The sequence below is a fragment of the Limanda limanda genome, chromosome 7 (assembly GCF_963576545.1).
Source record: "Limanda limanda chromosome 7, fLimLim1.1, whole genome shotgun sequence".
Classification (NCBI taxonomy): domain Eukaryota; kingdom Metazoa; phylum Chordata; class Actinopteri; order Pleuronectiformes; family Pleuronectidae; genus Limanda; species Limanda limanda.
In genome coordinates this window covers 26626570-26633721 of record NC_083642.1, presented here as the reverse complement: position 1 = coordinate 26633721, position 7152 = coordinate 26626570, and positions in this window count along the sequence as shown.

Below are 7152 nucleotides of genomic sequence, written 5' to 3'. Positions count from 1 at the left end.
AACACAGCACCATCTCCTGTTGGCAACTCAACTCAGCCCCTACAGCCTTAACACCTGCCTACCAGGAAGTACATGAAGGTCAGAGGGAGGTTGTATGTGTATGTGTGTGTGTGTTTATGTGTGCGTATACAGTATCTGATATGTTTGGATTTGATTATGATTCAGAAACACATGTGTGCACTCACGGCAACACACACACACTCCCTAAAAATGTAAGTTTAATGGGTAAAGTCTGGAGTGTATCCTCTCACCTGTCACCTCTCATTAGACTGCGACATGGCGACTGACCTTGTTCGTCTTTCCTCGGGCCGCTGTGCTGGGCGGTGTGTGTGTGTGTGTTCATTCAGGGACTGGGGCCGTCTCACCCTAATGATGTGGCTGTGAAATCGGGCCGGAGCCCAGCGCCGTCTCTCATTACGCCCCTCCAAATTCATTTGCTACATCAGTTCTGCCTGCTCATGCATGCACCGCACGCCACTCCGCCCATGTGGCTTTACTTGTACCTGCTGTTAGTCTACATCCAATGCATGAGCCAAAACAGTTTGTGTGACACGGATAGGAAGAAAATTACATGTTAAATTACACCTGATTGAACCTTAAGTCAGATTTTTAATTTTGACCCCTATGTCTAGGTTGTCTATGTTACACATTTTTGTTGGGTTGTATTAGGATATTGTATCTATAGTATAGGGGTGTATCAATGTTAATGACCAAGTAAACTGTCTTATTACATAGGTTCAATGTAGAGCTTCCAGGTCTGTGTGTTTCATAGTAAAAACTGTGAAGACTTATGTTATGGACCAGACTTCTTCGTGATCTTGCCCAGTTGCTAGGTAACCAGTGAATACTCCAGGAAGTTACCTTTCTCGACCAAAAACTTGTCCACGACATAACCAACATAACATGTCAAATTGTTGCTCCAAGAGTTGGTAAGTCATCACCTTTGGAGGTGTGTTCCATTTTGACCTTGGGACTTCCAGCTCTACTTGGCGCAGATGTTCCTGACTTAGATAAAAGATCTGAACACTGCATATATCTAAATACTGATGACTAAGGCAAGTATTTTGTGTGTGTTCAATTGTGCATATGACAAAAAAGGAGAGAGTCCTACAGTGTTTAAACCAAACCTAAGGCCCTTTGTCAAACTGCAATGTAAATTGTGCAAATGGACCTCAAGCCGTGTCCACTGATCTTAGCCAGCTGGTGGCAGCTTTCCTTCTCCTCTGTCACATGTAGGATCAAGCCCTCGCTTTCCTCGACAACAAATGATAAAGGTGTAAAAATTGTAGGAGAAGGGAGGCAGTGTCCTTGTCTAGATGGGGGATGGGATTGACAGACATTCATATCAAGCATCTCCCCTTGTGACCTTGACAGGAGTGGTATTTTACTGGTAGTTACTGCATGTAGTCAGAGGAAAGTGTTCTGTCCTGCAGGGAGGCAGAACCCAGCAGGAGTCTGGATTCTGAGATATAAAGCTGCCTGTGATGTGTCAACAATCACCTTTACTCTTTGCAAAAATACATTAAACATGCAGCAGGAATCTGACATGTGTTTGGTTGATATACAGTACACTGTGCAAATGTCATAGGTTTTCTCCCTGTATGTGTTATTTGATCCACGTCTATCTTCTGCGAGTGTGTGTGTGTGTATGTGTGTGTGCACGTTGCATCTGCCATTGCAGCAAACAGATGGTATCATAATGACATCATTGCACACTGGGGTTATGTTCTGCGAGGTTCGGAGCAGGAGGAAGATATTAGGAGGAGGCATCAGATGAGTGTTTGTCAATTAATCTGAAAGAGACAAAAAAAGAATAAAAACCCAAAGAGATTTTCAAAACACTTAGCTTCAGTTTATTATACTGAACACCAAAGCTGCTTTTCACCTTGCCTGCTCGGCTGTTACAAATGTCAGCGCTCTGTTAACTGGACTTAAAAAGCCCCCCCCTCCCTCTTTCTCTGCCTCTCTCTGTCATGTTTTCATTCATTTGTTAAGGGTGCCCTGAGCACCTGAGTTTCTTTTTAAGAGCATCTCTCTTTCCCCTCCTTTTTTCTCCCCCCTCTGTTCTCAAGCTCTCTCATCTCTCCGAGCATGGAAGAACCTGTCACTGCAGCATTAGTATGCTCTTTTCATATTTGTGCCTACCCCCCCCCTCTCTCTTTTCCTCTCTCCTTTCCTCCCCCTCCTTCTTTTTTCTCCCCTGCAAACATAAAACTAGTTTATGCCTCTGACAAGAAAATGCCTCTAATCCTGAGGTTTGTTGGAGAGCAAACAGACGCAATTGGCCACTTATTATTCTGTGTAGAATTTTCTATGTGGGGTGTTTGTGGTATCCATGGCAACAAAGTAGGGTGCACATATCCCCTCTGTCACTGAGCAGAATGGGAGGGGAGAGGATGAAAAGAGGCGATAAAATAACACACTTACTGCGATGCACGGGGCAGGCTATAACCTGTTAGTTTAGTGCCTGTTGTGTGTTGTAAATGTGTGCCGCACTGTGCTTCACTGTGAGTGTGTGTGGCACTGATTGTCAAGTATATGATGGTATTTGCGCACCTGCATATAGCTGTTAGCTTTCACACAATCATATTTGCATTTCTCTGATTGCATACTTGTTGGAGTGCGTGGCGCTCGTGAGAAGGGCGAGTGAAACGGAGAACGACACAGGTGTACGTTTGTGTCTTAATGCATGTGTAACCACATATAGATTCAGGTGCCGTTACAGACGAAGCTCCTCTCCAGCTGTGTTGGATGGCCTGTGTCACGGGGAGATAATCTTCGCCATAACGAGTCTTTTCACATGTGCACCTTCTTTTTCATTGGCCCGCACAGGCCCTGCCACTCCATCTAACACCATGGAAATCAATGAGAGCCAGTCGGAGTGGTGTGAAGATTGAGCTGCGGTCAAAATAGTTTACAATGCAAAAAATACAAACACAAAAGTGAGGGGCACGGTGGGGGGGTGGGGGGGAGGTGGTTGTTGTGTTGCTGGGGAGGTTCTGCATCATGATTTCATGATGTTTGAATATATATCCTCTGTTGCTGTAAAGATGTTCACACATTCAGATTCATGTTTAACTGACTTCCTGCTTCTGTTCTGCTCGTTTTTTCTCATTAACTCTTCTCTTCTCTTCTCTTCTCTTCTCTTCTCTTCTCTTCTCTTCTCTTCTCTTCTCTTCTCTTCTCTTCTCTTCTCTTCTCTTCTCTTCTCTTCTCTTCTCTTCTCTTCTCTTCTCTTCTCTTCTCTTCTCTTCTCTTTTTTTATTAACCCAACAGTGCCTTTGTATATTTTTCTTAAAGAGAAAACAGGGTTATATTTTGAAAACAACCACAACTACAATTTATTTCTCAATGTCTATTCTAATCAATCAATCACAACCCTGTCATTCTGACCTTTCTGCACATGCTTGATCAATAACGTGATGACTGCGAAAGGTTGGACTGGGGTGAGAGATCACAGGGTTCAGAGGTCATGAAGTGTGTGTGTGTGAGTACCAAGTGTCACCTCGCCCTGCTGGACGCCGACGTGGAGGCGTTACTTTTATTTGAAAGCCTTCACACACACACATTATTAAAGATATCAAATGGTGGAAGTGTGGAGTGAGGACCCTTAGATCTTAAAACTAAGTATATGAGCAAGTCTCAATATCTGTTGGAGTCATTTCCAAAGGCCAGACAAACAGTGTTTTATTATCTCCGATTTGGGAGTTATTACAGTTCCATTAATATTTTTTTGCCACAGTAGAAAAGTTTACTTAACTGTTGTGGAACATGCATTTTATGGCAGAACGGACACGGTCATGAAAGAAGTAAAGTCGCAGTAAGAGTGAAACCTCTCTGTTTTTATTTTCTAAACACCACATCACAGGTGCCAACAGACTGAAGGCTGTGAAGAGACGCTGGGGAGTGTGTGTGAGCCGAGTGTTTTGATGAATATGAACGTGTGTGTTAATAACCTCACCTAATAACCTAATCTGTTCATTTTAAAAGCTGTCTTATACATTCAGAACTCTGTAGGTGATGCTGGATCAAATACAAACAGAAAGCAGGGATCTGGGCTTAAGCTGGTGTCTGATGTCGGTGCTGCGATTAGAGAGCACATCACATAGCCTTTGAATGTGAAGTGTGACATGGTGAAAAATCAGACGGCAGCATTGTCGATGCTCCCAGGTGATTTCCTCAGCTGTGTCTCTCATCCACTAACTGCACAGCATGTTCCTCTCTGTTTCCCGCTCTTCTTTTTTTCTGTCATCCTCTCAGCATTGTAAATGGAGATTAATAGAACCATAAGTCCTGCATTGAATGAATAGTAAATACCTGAGATTATTCAGCACTGACTGTAACCTGGGCCCGAGGCGGATGCAAAAGCCTTAAAGAATACATTTGGTGATTTATTATTTTATCTTTTATCATTATTGTTATATTCTTTTGTGCCACAGAGCTCCAGTTCTCCAAACACTATTAGAATCACACTGTTGCACTGGCTGACATGTTCATTCATTACAATGAACAAGCACACTGTAGTTTATTTTGATTCAATCCCTCAAACACCATCCTGTGCTGTAATTACTTACTGGTGTGTAGTTAAAATTGTCCCCTGCTAATGCACTACTACCTCCTGTTTAAGCATTGTTGCTACAGTGGCCAGCTTCTTTAGCAAGTTACTAAGCCTTTTCCTAAATATATTTGTGTGCTATTTTTAGAGGAGGTCACCAAACCATTGTTGGTGTGTCCTGAGGCAGGACAAAGTGTTTGTGCTCTTTACCAGCAAGAGCCTGCTCTCAAGTCAGTAGTGCATTACTTCACTGTCAAGATAAAATGTCCCTAAATAGGTGTTTGCACAATAAACATTTGCTGTTTCCTATGTAGAGAAGGGTCCTCTGTCACTATCTGGCAAATCCGCCATTATACTGCAATAGCGATCAACCAAGGTTTCAACCTAGGCCTTTAAAGGCAATAACATTTAGACTGGTTTATTGCATGTACTGTAAGTCCAAAACACACTCATTATGCTCTTTCATTCTGGGAACTGTTCGGTTTCTCTAAACATTTTAAGGTCTTGACCTTCTATGTAAAGTGGCTTGAGATAATGTACATTATGATTTGGTGCTAGACAAATAAAATTGAATTGAATTATTAATTAAGAGACTAAATCTAACCAACACCCGATAAATGCTCTTGCACCATGTGCTTAAAAGTGCAAAGGGGTTGAGAGTAGCACAGCGTTAGTCTGTGTGTGATACTCTGAATGTGGGTGTGTGTACATCACCTCCACCAGCAGTGACCACGTGGCTACGATACTGTATAATCTTATGGGGCAGCTGTGACAGTTCACGAAAAGTCCTAACCTCTCTTACTCACTTTTGCAGCTTCGTCTTTCTTCAACAACCCAACATGAGACATGTCTAATTTGGTCAGACTCTAAAGACCAAGAATAACAATATAAGGTTTTTATTGGTGGACAAAAAACTCTTAGGGGACATTTTGTGGACTGCCGCAGTTACCCCATAACATAACACTGTAGCCACTGCTGCCATGTTGTAGACCAAGTCCAAAGGTGTTTGTAAGTAGCAAAATAAACAACAATCATAAATCTTATTATGATTATATTTATGCTTGTTCTTAGCGTCTTTCATTCAATAAAGAGTAATTTAAGTACTGAGAAATAACAAGTGTGTTGTTAAAGAGAGATTAAGATAAGTTTATTCAAAATAAATCATTTTATTTTACTAGGTTGGACAGTACTTCCTGTAAGTTTGACCTCACATTTTTTCTCCAATATTTGTTTGTTAAACCAACTCTGTTTTTTTTAACCATAAAATATATTAAAAAAACTCTCATAGTTTTTAGTTTTATACAAAATAAGAACACATAATAAAAAGAAAAGGAATTGAGAAATTAAAAGAAAAAACACAGAATGCAAACAGTAAGTCTTCATCCTCTGAAGCCTTTTCTGCCAAAGACATGAATAATGTTTTTTTTGCTTATCATACAACAATGTTTATGCAGAACATCTCTTTTTGTGTATCAAATAAAGCTGAATGCTGCAACACAGCTAAAAAACTACATCAGGATCATGCCAGACTCCACAGCCTTAACTCTGCCCCAAATGTCATCACTGTCATCTCCGCATGTCAAAGTTCAGCAGAGTTGAGAGAATCCACTGATCTTGGTGTAATTCATCAGAAAAAATGAATGTGTGACCTGACCCCAACATATTGATTTGTCTTTTTGGTCATTTTGGGCAGTAAGAAAGCTACAACCTACTACTTTTGTAGCTCTTAATTCTCTTTCTAGGTTAACAAGAATTACAAGAAAATATATTGCTTCACTTTCTAACCTTAAGCATTTCCCCTCCTGACTAAAATACACAAGCAGCTGATCCAGTTTTGTCATTTTACATTAAACACAGAATGTGAGTCATTAGACCTTGGAGCTCAGGAAACAATGCAAACTAATTTCCCCCACCTGCGATCGTTGCATCTGGTGGCCCCATACCCTTATTTTCACCCCTGTTCTCTGCCCAAAACCACCCACTGATTAAAGCTGTGAAGTATCCTCCAACTCAGGACAGGAATCAATAAGTGAATTAGACTCCACTTTCAGCTTCCTCTCTAGCCGGCCGGCCCCGAAACCAGCTGCCTGGGATAATGGGCCTGGACATGGGGGAGTGTGGGTGTGAGAGGAGGGGGCTGGGGACAAAGAAGCTTGAAAGTAGTGTGATATACTGCGGTGACGCGTAAGCACTACACAGTCAATATCTGACAGTGTGCAACACCAGCAGCGATGCACTACTTTAAAGCTCATTCATGCTTCAGATTTCCCTGTAAATAGAAGAAGATACTATAGACAAGCTAAACATCAGACTCTCAGCGACTCACTCACTAGTAAGAAAACCACATTCTCTGTTTTATGTGTGTTTTTTTTTACTAACTGTGGTGACATATTTGCCACGAAGCACTTAATACTGCAGATCTTCCCAGAAATCATTTGTCCAGCAGCATCATAAGCGCTATGATGTCACTGTCCTCTGTCCTCTGTCTATCTGTTTACCAATTGAGGTTTTTTTAATTCTAAATGCCCATTTTCTTCAGTCTGATCCAAAATGTCTGGCAAGACAATTATGGCTCACTTACTGCATGCTGCGGAACG